This window comes from Dama dama, chromosome 5, assembly GCF_033118175.1.
Source record: "Dama dama isolate Ldn47 chromosome 5, ASM3311817v1, whole genome shotgun sequence".
In the NCBI taxonomy this organism is placed as follows: domain Eukaryota; kingdom Metazoa; phylum Chordata; class Mammalia; order Artiodactyla; family Cervidae; genus Dama; species Dama dama.
Genome location: NC_083685.1, coordinates 2,148,698 through 2,170,123, shown reverse-complemented (window position 1 = coordinate 2,170,123; position 21,426 = coordinate 2,148,698). Strand labels below are relative to the sequence as shown.

At 48.8% G+C, this 21,426-nt stretch overlaps 1 pseudogene and 1 gene segment (V, D, J or C); both read left to right on the top strand.

Moving 5' to 3' along the window:
• The window catches only part of LOC133056298 (immunoglobulin lambda-1 light chain-like), a 228,975-nt gene that overhangs the window by 69,216 nt on the left and 138,333 nt on the right, over positions 1-21,426 (top strand).
• Positions 18,068-18,877, top strand: LOC133056304 (immunoglobulin lambda variable 3-25-like; annotated as a pseudogene).

The window sequence follows — 21,426 nt, the reverse complement described above, 5'->3', positions numbered from 1 at the left end:
TTGACTTCAGGTGCCCCAGGTATATGTCAAATTTTAACTCAGGAGACCCAAGTTTCTGTTAGAGTTTATTTACCTCCAGACCCCCAAGTTTCTGTCAAATTTCACCTCAGGAACTGTGAGTTTCTGTCAGATTTTATGCCTGGAGCCCCGAGTTTCTGTCAGATTTTACCTCAGAGCCCTGAGTTTCTGTCAAATTTTACCATAGGAGCCCTTGTTTCCGTCAGGTCTTACCTAAGGAGCCCCTAGATTTTGTCAGTTTTTAACCTCAAGAGCCCCAAGTTTCTGTCAGATTTTAATTCTGGAGCACCTAGTTTCTGTCAGATTTTAACTCTAGAGTCCCAAATTTCTGTCAGATTTTACCTCAGGAGCCCATAGATTCTGTCGGATTTTTACCTCAAAGTCCTAAGTTTCTGTCAGATTTTCCCTCAGGAGCCCCTACATTCTGTCAGATTTTGCCTCTGGAGCCCCATGTTTCTGTCAGATTTTCGTTCAGGAGCCCCTAGGTTCTGTCAGATTTTACTTCAGAATTGCAGTTTCATTCAGAATTTACCTCAGCAGTGCCAGATTTCTGTCAGATTTTACCTCAGGAGCCCTTATGTCATATTAGATTTTACCTCAGATCTCCCAAGTTTCTGTGGGATTTTTACCTCAGGAGCCTCTAGATTCTGTAAGATTTTTATCTCAGGAGCCCCAAGTCAGTCAGAATTTACCTTAGGAGTCCCAAGTTTCTGTCAGATTTTACCACAGCTGCCCCTAGTTTTTGTCAAATTTTACCTCTGGAGCCCTTAGTTTTGTCAGAATTTACCTGAGATCCTCCTAGTTTCTGTCAAATTTTATCTCAGGAGCCCCTAGATGCTTTTAGATTTTAGCTCAGCAGCCCCTAATTTCTGTCAGATTTTACCCCAGAAATCCTGAGCTTCAGTCAGATTTTACCTCAGCCACCCCTAGTCTCTGTCAGTATTTGCCTCTGAAGCCTCTAATTTTTGCCAGATTTTACCTCAAAAATCCCCTAGGTTCTTTGACATTTTTGTCTCAGGAGCCCTAGTTTCTGTCAGATTTTACCTCAGACATCCCTAGTCTCTCAGATTTTACTTCAAGAGCCCTTAGTTTCTGTCGATTTTTACCTGAGGACCCCCTAGTTTCTCTCAGATTTTATCTCAGAAAGCCCTAGTTTCTTTCATATTTTACCTGAAAACCCCCTAGTTTCTGTCAGATTTTACCTCAGAACCCTCTAGTTTCTTTCAGATTTTACCTCATGATCCCAACATTTCTTTCAGATTTTACCACAGATCCCTTTATTTTTTGTTAGATTTTTCTCTCAGAAGCTTCTAATTTCTGTCTGTATTTACCTGAATATATCCTAGTTTCTGTCAGATTTTACCTCAGAACCCCTTGTTTCTGTCAGATTTTACTTCATACCCCCTAGATTCTCTCTGATTTGACCTCTGGGCTCCCTGGATTCTTTCACATGTGACCTGATTGCCTCCCAGTTTCTGTCTGATTTTACCCAGAGCCCCCTGTTTTTTTTTCATATTTTGCCTCATAATCTCTTTCTTTCTGTTCAATTTCCTCTTAGACCATTTTGCTTTCATTTGATATTGGAAGCAACTGGAAATGTGGAAAATCTCAATAAATTGGTGACTCATGAACTGAGTGAAATCCAAAAAATTGTCCTTTTCAAGTGTATTGTTCCCTTATTCCGCTTAACAACATTAAAGCATTTCTCAATGGGATTGTGATTTGTTTGAAAAATGGTTTTCATATGACAACCAGCAATATCTAGCTCTCTGGTCGAGCCAAGAATAAGTTGCAAATCACTCCTGAAAATCAATCTTCTGTCAGAGAAATGTCATGATCACTGTTGTCTACTTCCTGTCTCATCCACTACAGCTCTCTGAGTCCCTGCAAAACCATTACATCTGAGAAGTATGCTCAGCAGGTTGATAAGATGCATGAAAAAAAATGCAAAGCCTGCAGCTGGCATTAGTCAACAGAAAGGGCCCAGTTCTTCTTCACAATGCCTGAACACAGGTCACACAATCATTGCTTCAAAAGTGAATGAATTGTGTTAATGAAAGTTTTGCCTCATCAACCATATTCATCTGACCTCTTGCCAACCAACTGCCACTTCTTCAAGCATCTCAACAACTTTTTGCAAGGAGAATTCTTCCATAACCAGCAGAATGCATAAAACGCTTTCCAGGAGTTCATGGAAATCTGAGAGAGAAAGGACTTGAGAAAAATGTTTGAAGAGATAATAGCTGGATAATAGCTGAAAATTTCCCTAACATAGGAAAGTCAATAATCAACCAAGTCCAAGTAAAGCAGAGAGTCCCAGACAGGATAAACCCAACAAGGAATACCTCAAGATTCATAGTAATCAGTCTGTCAAAAATTAAAGGCAAAGATAAAATATTAAAAGCAACAAGGGAAAAACTACAAATAACATACAAGCAAACTCCCATAAAATTGTCGGCTGATTTCTCAATAGAAATTCTACAAGCCAGAAGGGAATGGCACAATATATTTAAAATGATGAAATGGAAGAACCTTTAACCAAGAATACTCTATGCAGCAAAACTCTCCTTCAGATTTGATGGAGAAATCAAAAGCTTTCCAGACAAGCAAAAGTTAAGAGAATTCAGCACCACAAATCAGCTTTACAACAAATGCTCAAGGAATTTCTCTAGGCAGGACATACAAAAGAAGGAAAAGGCCTACACAAAACAAACCTCAAAACAACTAACAAAATGGTAATAGGGTCATATATACGATGATTACTTCAAATGTAAATGGGTTAAATGCACAAACCAAAAGACATAGACTGGCTGGAGGATGAAAACATGTGCCTGTATGCACTTTCACTTACTGCATCACCCTTTTCTGCAAACTGAATGCAATTATTTCGTATTATTAGGTGAATCACATTCCCATTATGGCTTGCAATTGTAATTATTTTTTATTTTTTGGTTTGGCTATTGATTGTGAAAACTTATAAACATCTTTTACTAATGTGATTATGTAACTATTACTCATTAATACCATTTTATCATGACTGATCAACAGAAAAATAATGGAATTCTAGATCACCAAAATTACCATTTAATAGAAAGACCTGTAGTCAGTTTTAAAAATCCAAATGACTGTCATAATTATCTTGGAATTTGTTGAAAAATACAAATGCCCAGGTATTACTTTTTTCTCCTAAGCTGTAGATATGTTTCTAATGAGCAGCCAGGTTTAAAAGCAACTGGACTTATATGACGATCTTTTCCTTTTATCTAGTTTGTTTCACTTTTTCAGTTTCATATTCAGTGTTCCCATTTCATTTAGTTTAGGTTTTCCAATTTCTTCATCTCTTTTTTTGTTGTTATTCTTTCTCAAGTTTTTATCAAGAGTAGTAGAGAAGCTTTTGTATACATATATATAAATAACATGTTATTGTTGTTCAGTCACTAAGTCATGTCTGACTCTTTGCGACCCCATGAACTACAGCACACCATTCTTCTCCTGTTGTAAATGTTTAGAGAAACAAAAATAATAAAGCTATATTTTTTAGTATGCTGTGATTTTAATAGTTGAGAATTAAAGTGTTTCATTTCATTGCAAAGAAGTCAGCAAGAGTCCTTTCAACTCTTCTTCTTTCTTCTCAGCATATAACTTTCAACTGGGGGTGAGCATCCTCCCTATGTATGACCTGCAGAGTTGTCACTCTGCTTCCTAAGCCTGGATCTGCTTCTAGTGTCTCATGCTTTGGGCTTTCAGGCCTGACGTTATTTCCAGGTTTCTTTTTTGTGAAGGTATCTGCTGGCATCACTGCCTCTGGGACATCTTCATTCTTTATCACAATTCTCTTCATTCAAGCTTCTCCAGGAAGCTGCATGTCAAATCGGAAGGACAAGCAAACAATGCCTCATGTTTGGCAGAAATTAAGTCACCAACTTTCACTTTCCTAGCCTCAGTTTCTCCCTCAAGAACTGAAGCATTGGCAGAGGTCTTAGATTGCTTTTTCCTTTCCATGTGCAGTGACTTAGGCTCAAAAGGGTGTTACAGAGCAGGCCATGGGAGGTTGTCATGGGAACGACGCCGTGGCTGCAGGTCCAGGGCTTTCTAAGACGTCCCTGGGCCAGCCTGGTAGGGCAGTGTGCCCTTGGAAGTCGCCTGAAGGTGGGAACTGCCCACTCTGCTTCTGGGGAGTGGACAAGGCCTGGGATGAGAGCAGAGGACAGGAGCTTCCATTCAGAGGCACCATTCTCCACTGTCCCGGGACTCAGCAGGTGTGGGGGTCCTGCCAGGTCAGATGACCAGGAGGAAGAGGGAAGGGTGCACTATTTGGGAAGAAATCCAGAAAAACCTGCGCTCACTGGTGCCTCGGCTCAGCAGCTGTCCTCCATAGCTCAGACTCAGGCCACCTGCTGGGAGGTGGCACTTGCCCAGGGGCAAGGAGGCAGATTCGCTGATGGGGCTGCGTGGAATGGAAGTCGGGGGTGGAGTGGGAGAAAGGGGCCCCTGAGATCTGGAGGGAGGGGCTGAGACATAGAACGCCCCCACCACCAACTCTCTACCCACCCCACCTCTGGGTCTGTGCTTCCAAAACCCCTTTTCCCCTGTGGGTGGGGTGTCAGAGCCCCCTGAGCAGTGGTTCTTGCCCCTCCCCCACCTCACTCATAAGATGTCCCTCTCCTTGACCATTCCAATGCCCTCTACCCTCTGCACTTTGCCACTTCTGTGATCCCAGGGGCAGCGGAGACTGCAGACCAGGGTCAATTAGACTGTCCTATCTCCAGATTAAGACTCGTTCTACCCCTCACCCTCCAGATCTTAGGGGCACCTTCATCCCACTCCATCGCCAACTTCCATTCCACGCCACCCCATCAGCGACTCTGCCTCCTTGCCCTTGTGGAGGGCAGGCAGTGCTGTCTACTTGAGTCCCCTGCCCCATCCCCCGATTCATTTTCAGCTTTTTTCAGAAACTAAACAATTCCTGCATCTGGTTTCCTCACCTGTGTCTGATCTCCAAAGCCCCTTGGATGTCCTCAGCTCGAGCTGGTCCTGAGCACAGGCTTCTCCTCTTTCCACCAAAGGTCCCCTTCAGACAAAGTCAGGACGGGGCCTGGACACAGAAAATGTGGACCAGACCCTCCGAAGCGGTGCCCCTCAAATCTGGGGATGTTATGTCTGGGCCACCAGGGGGCACCAGGTACCCGGAATCCAGGACGATTTTGGCACTTTCTTCCTCCCAGCCCCGGGAGGGGACAAAGTCTGGCTTCTGGAGAGATGTAAGAGCCAGGTGGCTGAGGAGTCTTGCCTGGAAGGGTTACAAGCCAAGCAGAGCCCTCCTCATTCATGCTGGCCTGGGGGGCCTCCTTTGAGTCCTCACTCAAGCCTGTAAACACTTGGCATCCTCAGACTGTGAGGCTGTGTTTTTCTAAAGGTGGGGTCTGGCGCTGTGTCCTTGTCATCCCAGAGACCCTAAATCTTTAACCAGAGGCCACTGGCAGCTCCTGGTGGCTAAGAGTAAAGGCAGGGCAGTAGGGATGGCTGTTTTTCCTCGCTCTCCCCTGCCATTCCGCCAGACATCCCTGTGCCTGTGAGCTAACAGAGCTTAAGGTGTCCAGCTACACACATGGATGGATGGATGGATGAATATATTGTTGTTCAGTCTCTAAGTCATGTCTAACTCTTTGCAAACCCATGGACTGCAGCTCGTCAGGCTTTCCTGTCCTTCACCATTTCCCGGAGCTTGCTCAAACTCAAGTCCTTTGAGTCGATGATGCCATCCAATCATCTCATCCTCTGTTGCCTCCTCCTCCTGCTCTCAATCTTTCCCAGCATTAGGGTCTTTTCCAGTGTGTCGACTCTCTGCATCAGATGGCCAAATTATTAGAGCTTCAACTTCAGCATTAATCCTTTCAATGAATATTCAGAGTTGATTTCCTTTAGGATGAACTGGTTTGCTCTTTGCAGTCCAAGGGATTCTCAAGAGTCTTCTCCAGCACCACAGTTTGAAAGCATCAATTCTTCAGCGCTCAGCCTTCTTTAGGGTCCAAATCTCATGTCTGTTTGTGACTACTGGAAAAGTCACAACTTTGACTGTACAGACCTTTGTCAGCAAAGTGATGTCTCTGCTATTTAATACATTGTCTAGATTTATCATAGCTTTTCTTCCAAGGAGCAAGCATCTTTTAAATTCGTGGCTGCAGTCACCGTCCGCAGTGATTTTGGAGCCCGAGAAAATAAAGTCTGTCACTGTTTCCTTTGTTTCCCCATCTATTTGCCATGAAGTGATGGGACCAGATGCCATGATCTTAGCTTTTTTGAATGTTGAGTTTTAAGCACCATTTTAAGCATACTGTTGTTCCATCTGGACCTAGGATTGTCACCTGGAACACAGCTGATAAAAACTTAATTTTTTCATCTTGGACCAGGAGGCTCAGCTCTCCCCTCCTTCCTCTCATCCAGACTCATTCAACAAACATTTGTCCTTGAGCGGCTGCTGGTGCTATGCTCAAGGAGGTACCTGCTCATAAGTTTTAGGGTGGAAACAGAAAAACACCAAAACAAAACCAAAACGAGGCCATGGTTTTAAAGAGTGAGGTTGTAACTGATTCTCTGAAGAAAACAGAGAGGGCAAAGAATGCCTCTGTGGGACTTGAAATGGAAAGGGGATCCCTTTAGCTTTGCCCACCGTTGGCCACGGAGTCACCTCTCTTGGGCTTCTGAAATGTGTGTCACTCGGTATAAACAGCTGCCTCACAGGTGACCTGGTGCCTAGGCTGTGGTGGGATGAGTTATACAGTCTCGGGAGAGGGTCCATCCACCTGGTGGGGCAGGTGATACATCCCATCCTGGAGGGAGTTAAAGCACAAAGAGACATGAGCTTAGAGGGGATCGGGGCCGGGGGTGGGGGCGGGGGTGGGGGCAAGGGCAGGGCCTGGTACTGAGCTGGATGGGAAGGGGAGGGCAGGAGGGAGGGATTTCCAGCTGCCACTCAGCTGCCTCCCTGGGCTTGGTTGGCAACGTCTGCAGCCACCAGGGGACAGTAAAGGCCAGGATTTGGGGAAGGTCCTGGTGGCTTACACTGTCCCATGTGAAGGTTCAACAGGCTTCCTCAGGGGTTCAGGGGTAAAGGACCCAGCTGCCAATGCAGGAGACCTAGGTTCAATCTCTGGGTCAGGAAGACCCCCTGGAAAAGGAAATGGCAACCCACTCCAGTATTCTTGCCTGGAAAATCTCATGGACAGAGGAGTCTGGTGGGCTACAGTGCATGGGGTCACACAGAGTTAAGACCCCATAGTGACTAAACAACAACAAGTGAAGTTTCAACAGCTGCTTCTCCCAGATCCCTTTTTATGTCCCGAAGCATCTGCGCTCCAATGAATTACCTTCAGAAGTGCTAACAAACGGCCAATGGCTCAGGCTCGGGTCTCAGACTCAGAGCACCGTGGAGAGAGGATGGAGGGGAACATGAGGACTCTCCAAAGAGAGGGGGACAAGAAGGAGTTGGGGGTCGAGGAGGAACCCATGGGAGTTTGGGACAAGTAGAACAGACTATTATCCATTGGATGGATAAACACCAAGGTCCTATGTACAGCGCAGGGAATTGTATTCAATACCCTGTGATAAACCGTGTTGGAAAAGAACATGAAAAAAGAATGTATACGTGAGTATAACCAAATCACTTTCTTCTACAGCAGAATTAACACTACATTGTAAATCAACTATACTTCAACATAATCTTTTGTTTTTTCTTTTACTTTTTCTTTTTAGCTGTGCCTCACAGTATGCATGATCTTAGTTCCCAGACCAGTGATCAAACTCAAGCCCCATGCAGTGGAAGCTCAGAGACTTAACCACGGGACCACCAGGGAAGTCCCTTCAACAATAGTTTTTTAAAACAGAAGGAGCTGAGGGGTAATGGTCCCCAGCTCTGCGTTTGACTCCTGGAATGTGGGACAGCTGGATCTTTTAGCTGTCGGGGCCCCAGTTCTCTTTTTTGCGGATCAGACCAGAGGGTACATTCTGGGATTTCTCCCCCAGGAACCACGATGACTTGTGGAAAGATAGGAAACCCTGGATTCATTCCCCACATCCTGTCATGGACTTGGTCTGTCCTCACTCAACATGTGAAAGAGTTAATTCTCAGGAAGCTCTGCTGTCCAGGGCTGCAGAAATATCTAGAACAAAGGGCCGGGTCAGAAACGGTGAGCAGAGGGGGTGAGGAGGGTCAGGAGCAGGAAGCAGATTTGCATGGGGGCCCTGCCCTCCTCTGGGGGAGGGGATAAGAGAGGTATGGGGACCAAGCCCAGGGCTGTGGGCTCAGAAGGCAGCATCAGGGGTGTCTCCACCATGGCCTGGGCTCTGCTCCTCATCACCATCCTCACTCAGAACTCAGGTGAGGCCTCCAGGGAAGGGACCCCAGGTGTCTGGTGTCTGGTGTCTGATCCCTGGTGTCTTTGTCCTCAGGGTGACCTGGGCCCCAGCAGGGAACTGACCAGAGTGTGTTTCTCCTCTTTGCCGGGTCCTGGGCCCAGTCTGGCCTGACTCAGCCTCCCTCAGTGTCCAGGAATCTGGGACAGACGGTCACCATCTCCTGTGCTGGGACCAGCAGTGACACGGGGGGTTATAACTATATTGGCTGGTACCAATAACTCCTGGGCTCAGCCCCCAAAACTCTGATATATAATCTCAACAAACGGCCCCCAGGGATCCCTGATCGGTTCCCTGGCTCCGAGTCCAGGAACACCGCCACCCTGACCCTGTCTGGGCTCCGGGCTGAGGACGAGGCCGACTAGCACTGCGGCTCATGTGGCGGTCATAGCGCTGTCCACAGTGGCTCAGGTTCATGGGGAAGTGAGACCAAAGCCCGCCTGAGGTCGCAGGCTCCCCATTACTCTGACTCTGCAGCTTGCTCGTCTGCGTCTGATGTGGAAGCGTCGGCAGCTGAGAGGGGATCTGAGGATCCTTTAGAGCGATGAAGACAAGAGGAAGGGGTGGTTTCATGGTTGTGGTCCCTCCTCTTTAAGCCGCATCTGAGTGGGAGCATGACCCAAGAAAATAGTCACGGTTCTTGAGGAGGATGCCACGTGGACCTGTGCTGATTCTCCACTGGGCCCCCACCCATGCTGCTCCCCTTTGCTTCTACACCAACAACTGCAATCAGGCCCCGCAGTTTCCTGGGCTGAGTAGAGAGTATGAGCCACAGAGGGACACTGCAGTGCAGGAACTGCTTGGTTCTCCTCTCTCACAGGGCCAGAAACCCCTGGAACAAAGGGGAGGGGACAGGAAGGGAGGTGGGTAGTGGGGGCGGAACCTAAAGCTGGATCAGCTGGATTCAGGGACCTGGGCTCCCTCGGCAAGGCTCTGCATTTCATGTCACCTGCAGCTGGCCGGGGTGGCAGGAGGTGCAAGGGACTCCCAGTGGTTTGGTTGATTAGTTACTGGAAGCAGAGTCCAAAACGTGATCCTTAGGGAAAGGTTGCTGCTGAGCCATCAAAGACGCCGGGATGGCTGGCCTCCGGAGGAGAGGAATTCGATCCAGGGCCAGCGACGAGGCTTGATCACTCAGAGCTTTTGAGTAATAAAGTTTTATTAAAGTATAAAAGAGATAGAGAAAGCTTCTGACATAGACATCAGAAGCAGGCAGAAAGAGTGCCCCCTTGCTAGTTTTTAGCAAGAAGTTATAAACCTATGAGCAGGCTGCTAAAAGGAAACGTCTCAGAACTCAGAGAGTGGCACCAGGCCCCTCACCCACAACATGCATTTTGAGATAATATTGGCCCAAGGTGAGTCACCCCAGGCCATAGAACATTTGACGTGATTCTTAAAGAAAGCTAGATTTCCAAGCAAATACGTAGTCTCGTTAACATAGCTTAAGAGAATATTTGCATGAGTAAAACATACTGGTTTGTTAAGCCATTATGGTTCTGAGACTTAGGCAGAATCAACTTGAAGAAAAAGAGTCTAGGGTAAATATATAGTTCATTAACACAGCTTAAGAAAAGTACTTCCATAAGAAAACGCACTGGTTAGCTCAAGGTTTGAGAAAAGTTAAGTTCTGGTGGAACCGGTGTCGTCATGGTAACATAGATTGTAAAAGAAACCTCCTAATAATTTTGTATAGAGAAGGGAAAAAATCTGACACTTGTAGTTTGTTTCCTCCTGGCCCTTAAGAGAGAGAAAAAAACGCCTGACACTTGAAGCCTATTTCCTCCATTTGGAGACCCGAAGCCTTCCTTCCTGTTACCCTCTCACTAGTGAGGGAACTAGAGGAGCCAGACTTGTCTCCTGGAACACAAAGGAACTCAACATGTAGGGAGATTGTAAGGTTAAAGTAGATTTGTGCTTTAAGACCTGCTACCCACACTTGGAGGGGACTTCCCAGGTGGTTCAGTGGGAAAGAATCAACCTGCCCAGCAGGAGACCGGAGCTCAATCCCTGGATGGGGAAGATTCCCTGGAGAAGAAAATGGCAACCCAGTCCAGAATTCTTGCCTGGGAAATCCCAGGAATAGAGGATCCTGGAGGGTTACAGTCCATGGGGTTGCAAGAGTAGGACACAGTTTAGCAATAACCACCCCCAAACTCCTACTTAGCCCCCAAACCTTCTAGGTCAAGTGAACAAAAGTTTAACTCCAGTCACAGAGCCTGGATCAGTTTCCAGCCTGGAGCCAGCTTGGTGGTGGTGGTGGTTTAGCTGCTAAGTCATGTCCTACTCTTGCAACCCTGTGGACTGTAGCCCACCAGGCTCCTCTGTCCATGGGATTCTCCAGGCAAGAATACTGGAGTGGGTTGCCATTTCCTTCTAAAGGGGATCTTCCCAACCCAGGGTTCTAACTCAGCTCTCCTACATTGCAGGCAGATCTTTTACCAACTGAGCTGCCGGGGAAGCCCAAAGGTTTGGAGAGATCCCACTGAGATTGAGCCAGTTTACAAGCCCGTAACTCCATGAACGAAGCAAAGGCTGAGTCTCCTTGAGGAAGGACTCTAGTGAACTACCAAGGATGTACACCATGATCTTTCTCCCAGTCTTTCTCAAAGGGACCAACAGCCTTTTCTCAGGGTAACTCCACTGGGGCAAAGCAGACATTTCAGGGGCCACTGGACACTGGCTCTGCACTGATATTGGTTTCTGAGACCCCCAAACACCACTTTGGCCTCCAGAGCAGGGGCCTGTGGAGATGGGGTGATCAGCGGCGTTTCTACTCAAGTGTGTCTCACAGAGGCTCCTGTGGGTCCCTGAATCCGTTCTGTGGTTATTCCTCCAGATCACGACTAGAATCACCATGTGGCCTATACTGTCCACTGTGCCCTGGGTGCTATCTGATCCACCTAGCCATGTACTGCAGAGGGCACAGACGTGGACAGTTACAGCGTGAAGGCCTGTCTCTGGAACGTCCCTGAAGGACACAGTGAGGGGACATCCTCCCCGTGGGTGGACCCCCCACAGTGTACCTGGCTATGCACCCAAGGAGGAAGGGCCTGACATCCAACTATACATCATCACTGGGGTTTGGCTGCATGATCCCCGACTGGGAAGGAACATGGTGAGAAACTCGGTGAAAAAATACATTTCCAGCATGGATGGATGTAGAGATAGTCATCCTGAGAGAAGCAAGTCAGAAAAAGACAAGTATCATACGAAGTCACTTATATGTGGGATCTAAAACACTTGGTACATTTGAATCTATTTATTAAGCAGACACTGAGTCATAAATATATCAATAGAAAAAAAAATCAAGGGAGAAAGGGCAGGGATAAATTGGGAGGTTGGGATTGACATACGTTCCTTTCAGTTCATTTCAGTCACTAAGTCGAGTCCGACTCTTTGCAACCCCATGGACTGCAGCACGCCAGGCCTCCCTGTCCATCACCAACTCCTGGAGCTTACTCAAACTCACATCCACTGAGTTGGTGATGCCATCCAACCATCTCATCCTCTGTCGTCCCCTTCTCCTCCTGCCCTCAATCTTTCCCAGCATCAGGGTCTTTTCCAGTGAGTCAGTTCTTCGAATCAGGTGGCCAAAGTATTGGAGTTTCAGCTTCAGCATTAGTCCTTCCAATGAACACCCAGGACTGATCTCCTTTAGGATGGGCTGGTTTGATCTCCTTGCAGTCCAAGGGACTCAAGAGTCCCTAGACACATGTACACTGCTACCTATAAAAGGTGGCTGATGACATCCTGCTCCAGCACTGCCCTGCTGCTCCAGTGGTTAAGAGTCCGTCTGCCCGTGCAGGGGCCACGAGGTGATGCCTGGTCCAGGAGCTACAACTCCACGTGCCTCGGGGCAACTAAGTCCGTGCACCACGACTACTGAGCCCAAGCGCTTAGGGCCCATGCTCCTACAACGAGAGAAGCCTCCACAGTGAGAAGTCCAGGGACCACACCTAGAGAGTAGGCCCCACCTGCCGAAGCTGGAGAAAGCCCACTCCGCAATGAAGACTCGGTGCAGTCAAAAAGAAATATAAATAAATAAATAAATTTTCTAAAAAACAGCTAAAAGTACTTAAAAAAAGAAAAAGAAGACTGAAGCTTATTTTAGAGCGAATCAACCAGAGGCCCATGGTCAAGTCTATCAGGCCTGGAGTCTGGGGAAAGGAGACTTTCAGACTTTTGAGTAGCAGGGGGCACTGTGAGTCCATGTCTCCGTTTGTGGGAACTGGCCCGGCTGTGTATCTTTCCATCTGACGCCATTTTCATTTCCCGTAAGTGGTCCTCACACGTGCATCAGGAGCCATGAGGGCCCTCATGCCCGGGGACAGCCGAAGGAAAGCAGACATGAGGCCCTCACCACCCCCCTCCGCCCACCCTTCATCGGGCAGGGGTCCCCACCAGGACCCAGCCCTGGTGCAGGCAGGAAGCTGGGGGTGGGGGTGGGCCTGAGGGCCGCCCCTCACTGAAGAGACAGAGGAGAGTTCAAGGTGACGGAGACCAGCCCCAGCCACGAGGCCCTCGGGGGCAGTGCAGGTGGAAGCCTCGTCAGCCGGTCCTGGGCCACCGTCCCCTTCGTGGGCCTCTGCTCAGGTCAGGGCAGAGTCCCGGGCGGTGGGGAGGGGCCTGGGCAAGGGGCACGGTGGAGGAGTTGCCGTAACAGTGGTGCCCATGCGTGTCTCCTGTTGTCTTTGGCCGTCAGCTCCCAGCCTGTGGTGACTCAAGACCCTTCCTTATGCTGTCATCCAGGCCGACGGTCACCCTCACCTGCATCCACCCCCAGTCACTCCTTACGCTCCATCCTTGGGGGCAGAGCAGCCCTCACCATCGCTGGGGACAAGACTGAGGACCTCCGTATAGTCTGGTCCAGTGCACCTACTGCACACTCACAGCTTCTCACGGAGGGGCTGAATCAGCCTGGCGTAGCCCGCTCCACCTTCCTCCCCGCCCAGGAGCCCAGAGCCTGGATCAGCTCCACCGACAGGGCGTCCCGTCCCCATGGGAAGAGCAGCTCCTTTCTCAGCTGACCGTGGGCAGAGCACACTGGGGACAAAGACCAGAGCAGAGGCTGAGCCAGTGATGACCTTCACAAGTCCGTCCAGCCATGCTGATCCAGCGTTTTCCAGCAAGACCTCTTTAACCTGAGACTTCAGGAGAATGCTTTTCAAGTTCCACCAGAAAGAACCTCTTCCTCCCCAAGGGAACTTGGCATTGTTACTCGCTCTCTCAGCCCCTGCCTTTCCCCATCAAGGCCGCTCCCTAAATCCTGTGCTGCACTCACAGCAGAAAATCTGAAGATATTTGGGGATGGCAGTGACCGGTCACCACGGGGGACAGTAGACAGGGCTCAGGCCCAGAGGACCTTCAGCCACCCGCAGCTGCTGAACCTCCTTAAAGGTCTTCAGGCCCCGGATAAAGTAGTGAAGGCCAAGGGTGGTCTCAACCCACCTGTGTCAATCCTGCTCCTGCTCCTCAGGCTCCATCCTGGGCTAAGCAGCTGCAAATACCCAGATTTATTACCCAGAAACTCCCCCGTGCCACTACCTGACCACATGTCACTCCTGCCCTTCGAATTCTTACCTCAGAGGCAATATCACACTGGCACTGCGCTGCGTCTGAATCCCAGACCCCTCAGGCTGTGCCCGTGTGTAGGTGCCGTAAGTGACAAGGGCCACCAGGAACACCTTTCTGTTTAAAAGTGCTGCCCCAGCCTTGAGAGCAAACACCTCAATTACACCAAAGGCTTGTCTCCCTCCGAGACAAGGTCCGGGGAGGAACTGGATTGCTACCTGGACAGCTATTGACTCATGATTTGTTGGCTGGATATGTTTCTCCTTCACATAAAAAAAGAAAATCCAGACCATCTCACTGGTTTGCTCAGCAAGCCACTGTCCTAACTCTTAGAGATGCAAGAGGAAATTTCTGGGTGTCCTACCAAATCAGTGAACTTTCATACAAAGATTTCCCTGGAGAAAATTTGAATAACCATGTGACAACCTGGACCAGGCACACATAAACCTCCTACTTGATACAGAACTCCAGCAGCTGCAGGGGAATGTCCACGTCAGATAGAGAAATGTCACCTGTGGATTGCTTTGAAAAGAAAAGGCAGAACTTTCCTCCAGGTGCACCCCTGTCTAGCTTGAGCGCTGATGTGTAATATGGAGGGTGGAGACAAAGTAAGGGAAAATTGCTGTCAAAAACATCGACAATTCAGTTCAGTTCAGTCACTCAGCTGTGTCCCACTCTTTGCGACCCCACGGACTTCAGCCTGCCAGGCCTCCCTGTCCATCACCAACTCCCGGAGTTTATCAAACTCATGTCCATTGAGTCGGTGATGCCATCCAACCATCTCATCCTCTGTCATCCCTTTCTCCTCCTGCCTTCAATCTTTCCCAGCATCAGGGTCTTTTCCAATGAGTCAGTTCTTCGCATGAGGTGGCCAAAGTACTGGAGTTTCACCTTCAGCATCAGTCCTTCCAATGAACGTCCAGGACTGATCTCCTTTAAGATGGACTGGTTGGATCGCCTTGCAGTCCAAAGGACTTTCAAGAGTCTTCTCCAACACCACAGTTCAAAAGCATCAATTCTTCAGCACTCAGCTTTCTTTATAGTCCAACTCTCACATCAGGTGGCCAAAATATTGAGGCTTCAGCATCAGTCTTTCCAATGAATAGTCAGGGTTGCTTTCCTTTAGGATTGACTGGTTTGATCTCCTTGCTGTCCAAGGGAATGTCAAGAGTCTTCTCCAGCACCAAAATTTGGAAGCATCAATTCTTTGGTGCTCAGTCTTCTCTGTATTCCAGCTCTCACATCCATACATGACGATTGGAAAAACTGTAACTTCAACTATGTGGACCTCTGTCGGCAATGTGATGTCTCTGCTTTTTAATATGCTGTCTAGGTTTGTCATAGCTTTCCTTCCAAGAAGCAAGTGGCTTTTAATTTCATGGCACAGTCACCATTCACAGTGATTTCAGAGCCCAAGAAAATAAAGTCTGTCATGTTATCACTTTTTCCCCATCTATTTGCCTGAAGTGTTGGGAGTGAATGCCAGGATTTAGTCTTTTTAATGTCGAGTGTCAAGCCAGCTTTTTCACTCCCCTCTTTCACTCTCGTTAAGAGGCCCTTTAGTTCCTCTTCACTTTCTGCCATTAGAGAGGTATCATCTGAATATTTGAGGTTGCTGATATTTCTCCCAGAAATCTTGATTCCAGCTTGTGCTTCATCGAGCCCAGCAATTTGCATGATGTACTCTGCATGTAAGTTAAATAAGCAGAGTGACAATATACACTTCTGATGAGCTCCTTTCCCAATTTGGATCCAGTCCGTCGTTCCGTGTCTGGTTCTAACTGTTGCTTCTTGACCTTTTGCTGGCCTGACTCTGGGTCCGCACTGGCCTCTGTTGCCTTCGCTCCTTCTCCCCCCCCCCCCCCCCATCGTCCCTCTCTCTGGCCCCTCCCCTCCTCCCCCCTCCCCTCCCCTCCCTCTGCACCTCCTACTCCTCCCCTCCTTCTTCTTCCTCTTCTTTCCTTCCTCTCTCTCTTCTTCTTAACATGTTTGGGTTTCTCCCCACAGGTTGTATTTTTGTTTAAATCTTGCATTACATTTGCACATTATACATCTGTCCTCTCTTCATGCACTGATTCTCATTTTTTCCCTGTCCATTGTGGGTGTGTCTGTCTGTCTTTATTTTTTAATGGTCATAACCCCAGAAGTAGCTGTGCTGTGACCATCACTGCCCAGGTGTCCTGTGTGACAACCTGAATCCAGCCCGTCAGCTGCAGGACTGAAGCCCTCATTTCCCCAGACACTGGGGTCCACAGCCCCAGATCCCGATCTTGCTTCTGCTGTAGCCTCTGACACCGGTGACACCCCTCATCCCAGTGCAGATCCATCTTAAGGATCTGTGTGTGGAGGGGGAGATAGAGGCAGGGCCCCTGCCCCCGATTTGAAGGGCTCTGAAGAGCTCACCCGTACCCGAGCTCCCCGGGTCCTCCCGCAGGCCTGGCTGTGATGGCCCCTAGGTCACTGTCCTGCCTCCTTCATCCCATCCTTTCCCGAAAGGCTGGGAGTGGGGTGGGGTGAGTTGTCTTATATCTAGAATTTCTGCATGCGGCCCTCAGAGTGCAATTTAGCTCCAGAGAATTGAGCTCCAACAGTTTGTTTTTTTCTTTTTTTCTTCATTATACTATCTCTCTTCTGAGCACAGACCTCATGTCAGGGAGGAGGGGACTCTGCCTTCCTCAGCCTTTTGTTCCTCCAGGACCCACATGGGGAGGGCCGCCTGCTTCCCTGAATCAGAAGGTTCAAATGCTCATGTCCTCCAGAAACACTCCCCCCAGACACCCCAGAATTAAATGGAATGGCACCTGGTTTCCCAGACAACTGGGACACACGTTACGAACCATCTCGGTGATTAAAATAATAACCTTTATGTATGTATATTTACTGGAGAAGGAAATGGCAACCTACTCCACTATTCCTGCCTAGAAAACTCCGTGGAAGAGAAGCCAGGCAGGCTACAGTCCATGGGGTCATAAAGACTGAACGTACACACAAACACACTGAAGTATGTTTTGCAGTATTTTTAAATTTGTTCAGTTCAACATGGAGTACAAGAATTTGAATTATGAAGTCAGTTGACCAAGAAACCAGAAGAAATCGTTGTGCTGTGACCTCTGTGGAGGTACCGTGGGTACCTGGTGCTCTGACACTCACAGCCTCTGGCTCTCTCTCTGCGTGTACATACACATGTGTTTGCATGTATGTGTGTATTTGGAAGATTTCACACACATCTCACCAGTCCACAGCCCCCACATTCCCTGATGCCCAGAACATCTGTCATAGCTGTGGGTATTGTCACCAGATAAGATCTTCCAGTTTCCCCCCCTCACCTTGGTTATCAGGTCTCTCTGATGCAGCATTTCTCAGCTAAGACTACTTATGAATCCTGGCTGCAGAATCTTCTGCAAAAGTTCCCCAGAGAGGAGTGTGATCGCTGTAACCAGGAGGACCATGGTCTCTAGTGTGAGAAAAGCTAAGTGAGCCCTTCACAGGGACATGAATGCAGACAGTAATTAGTCAGGCTCAGAAATCAGAGCTCTACTAGAGGCAGCACGTGGGGTGGCCAGCAGGGGGCAGCAGAGCGCGGCCGGGAGCAGCAGGTCAGAGGCTGGGCTGCCCAAGGGGAGCTTCAGGGGAACCAGGCCTGCGGGTCCACAGGTGTCCAAGGATCAGCGCTTGGCAGGAAGTCGGGATGGGACAGGCCATCCCCTCAGGACACAGTGACCACCTCTGAAGGTCACATCCACAGTGAACCCCAGGGCGCCATGCCTCAGTCCACGGGCAGGAGGCTGCCAGGCTGACCGCCCCGCTGGGGAGCCCAGGGGAGACCACAGGCCAGGGGGCTTGGGACAGCGGGCATGTGGTCAGACACAGGGAAGGTGACAGTGACCTCCGTCCTTGGGGACAAGTCTGATGTGCAGACGTGAGAAGCCGAGGAGGAAGCGGGGGACAGACAAGGGCTGACGGTGTGGTGACCCTGCCTCTCAGTGAGGGGCCCCAGGGGCTGGATTTGCATAAACCCAACCCTCGCTGCCCCCCTCAAAGCTCTGAGAGGGAATAAAGGGGCTGGGAGAGCCCAGCGCTGCTGCGGGCTCAGAGGCAGAGCTCAGGGCGCGTCCACCATGGCCTGGACCCCTCTCCTGCTGCCCCTCCTCACTCTCTGCACAGGTGCGGCCCCCAGGCGCGGCCCCCAAGTGACCAGGTCTCAGGCTAGTCTTAAGCTCAGCACAGGGGCTGCTACAGGGGGTGTGGGGTCCTGGGGAGGAGACCCTCTTCCTCACACTCCCCTTCCTCTCCTCTCTTCTAGGTCACCTGGCTTCTTCCCAGCTGACTCAGCCGCCTGCAGTGTCCATGTCCTTGGGACAGACGGCCAGCGTCACCTGCCAGGGAGACGACATAGGAAGCTCTTATGCTCAGTGGGACCAGCAGAAGCCGGGCCAGGCCCCTGTGAAGGTCATTTATCAGTACAATCAGAGACCCTCGGGATCCCTGACCGGTTCTCTGGCTCCAGCTCTGGGGACACGGCCACCCTGACCATCAGCAGAGCCCAGGCTGAGGACGAGGCCGACTATTACTGTCAGTCAGCTGGTATCAGTAGTGGTGCTCAGAGTGACACAGACAGACGGGGAAGTGAGACACAAACCCTCCCGTCCTGCTCACACTCTCCTCCAGCCCCGGGAGGACTGTAGACACAGCAGGGACAGGCCTGGCCCGGTTCTCCCAGAGCTGAGTCCCCCAGGCAGCCCCTCCTCCCGGCCCTCCAGGCAAGCTCTGCACAGGGAGGTCAGCAGAAGGTTGTGGACTGGCAGGACCACTTGTGTTGGTGTCTGGGCCGTGGTGTGACCTGGGGAATGAAGGCCTGGATGAGGACAGACCGAGGGACAGAGACTTAGTGCTAATGGATCCTAGATGTCCATGTGATGCTGACTGGACCCTTATCAGCCGAAATCTCCTGGATTGACCCCCAGAATTTCCCAGATCCAGATCCACTTAGAAAGACTTAGGAGGTGAACAAGTGGGATGAGGGCTACCACAGCGAACTGGACCAGAGCTCCTGAGACCCATGGCACTGAATGGAATTAGGGACCCTTCCCAATGGCACCCCACTCCAGTACTTTTGCCTGGAAAATCCCATGGACGGAGGAGCCTGGTAGGCCTGCAGTCCATGGGGTCACTAAGACTCAGACACAACTGAGCGACGTAACTTTCACTTTTCACTTTCATGCATTGGAGAAGGAAATGGCAATCCACTCCAGTGTTCTTGCCTGGAGAATCCCAGGGACGGGGGAGCCTGGTGGGCTGCTGTCTATGGGGCCGCACAGAGTTGGACACAACTGAAGCAATTTAGGGGCAGCAGCAGCATCCCAATAAAACTCAGCTTAAGTAATGGCCTCTAAATTGACCCTATTGCCAAGTAAGTTCCACGCGTATGCTCTGTTTGGGACTTCAGTTCCTGATTGTGGAGGGTTCCCACAAGAAGTGTGTGTATATTGGTGTTGCCGGAAAATAGTGTCAATGTAAGTGTCCCAGACTCATCACCCTCCTACTCCCACTATTCCATTGTCTCTGCATGTATTAAGTATAAAGATTAAGGATATTAATAGATGGAAGAGGAGTGAATATTCACCTGTACTTAATACATACCAAGTACCATCAAGGTTATTCCTGTTTATTAACTTGTGTTTTAATCAGAGATAGTCTGTGAAGAGGCATCTGGGCAATAGCCCATGTTACAGACGGGGAAGCTGAGGCGTGAAGTTCTCAGTGACTTGTTTCACGTCAGACCTGAAACAGGGCAGACCCGGCAGCAAACCAGGTTCCTCTTCCCGAGTGCCGGGTCTTCACCCCCTTCCTATGGCTTCTCATTGTGCCTCCAAAACTAAGCACTCCCCAACCCTGTGGAAGATAGGATTAGCGACCTTATGAGAAAAGACCAGAAACATCCAACACCCAACCCGCGTGAGCCACTGAGACAAGGCTTTGTAAGGACAGGACCAGTAGGTGTCCTCAGCGAGCCAGGGAGAGACCTCACACCAAAAACAATGTTGTAGCATCCTAACCTTGGACTTCTGACCTCCAGAAATGTGAAAAAGAAACGTGTGGGGTTTAATCAACTCAGAGTGTTATTTGGTTATGGCTGCCTGAGTTAAGGAGGAGTTGGAAACACTTGAGTGTAGGTGTTTATGGAACATAAGTCTTATTTCTCTGAAATAAATTCCCAAGGATATAATTCCTAGGTTGTAGGGTAGTTGCTACAAATCTAGGCAGCTTATTAAAAAACAAAGATATCACCTTGCCAGCAAAGGTTCATATAGTCAAATTATGGTTCTTACAGTAGTCGTGTATGGCTGTTAAAAGTTGGATCATAAAGAAGGGTGAGCACCAAAGAATTGATCCCTTCAAATTGTAGTGCTGGAGAAGACACCCGAGAGTCCCTTGGACAGCAAGGAGATCCAACCAGTCAATCCTAAAGGAAATGAACTGTGAATATTCATTGGAAGGACTGATGCTGAAGCTGAAGATCCAATACTTTGGCCACCTGATGCAAAGAGTTGACTTATTGGAAAAAACCCTGATGCTGGAAAGACTGAGGACAAAAGGAGAAGAGGGTGGCAGAGGATGAGATGATTGGATGGCATTACTGACTCAATGGACATGAGTTTGAGCCAACTCCGGGAGATGGTGAAGGGCAGGGAAGCCTGGCGTGTTACAATGCATGAGGTCACAAAGAGTCTGACATGACTTAGTGACTTACCAACGACAGCAACAGTAATCACGTGTTTGGTGTGATAAGTAGCTGCAGAACTGGTTTCCAGGGCGGCTGTACCACTTTATATTCCTGCCAGTAACATCTGAATGACCACTCTCTCCGCTGTCCAGCCAGCCGTGGGTTTTGCTCCCATTCTTCACGTCAGCACATCTGTTCGGTTCTGACAAGCGTGCAGCAGTATCTCCTTCGGGCATTACCCTAATGACTGGTGGTGACCATCTCCCCATGTACTCATCTGACATCTCTATGTTCCTAAAAAATTGTCTCTTCATGTCATTTCCAACCTTCCGAGGAGTTTTGTTTGCTTTCTTTGTTGAATAGTTTTGAGAATTTTTTAAGTGTATATACAAGTCTTTTGAGGAATATGGGAGTGGAAAGTATTTTCTCCACTTGACTGGATTTTTCAACTCCATAAAAAGGACTTATCTAGAACAAATGCTTTTTCTTTTAATAAGATTCCACTTGCGTCTTCCTTTAACATGTCATGAATTAATGTCAAGTCCAGGAATTCTTGCCTAGGTCAAGATGTAGAAGATTTTTTCTTCCATTTTTTCTAAAACATCATATGGAGAGAATATATGTTCTATGTATGTATATGCCACCTGGCTGTAATACCAGAAACTAACACCACTTTGCACATCAACTATACATCAATAAAT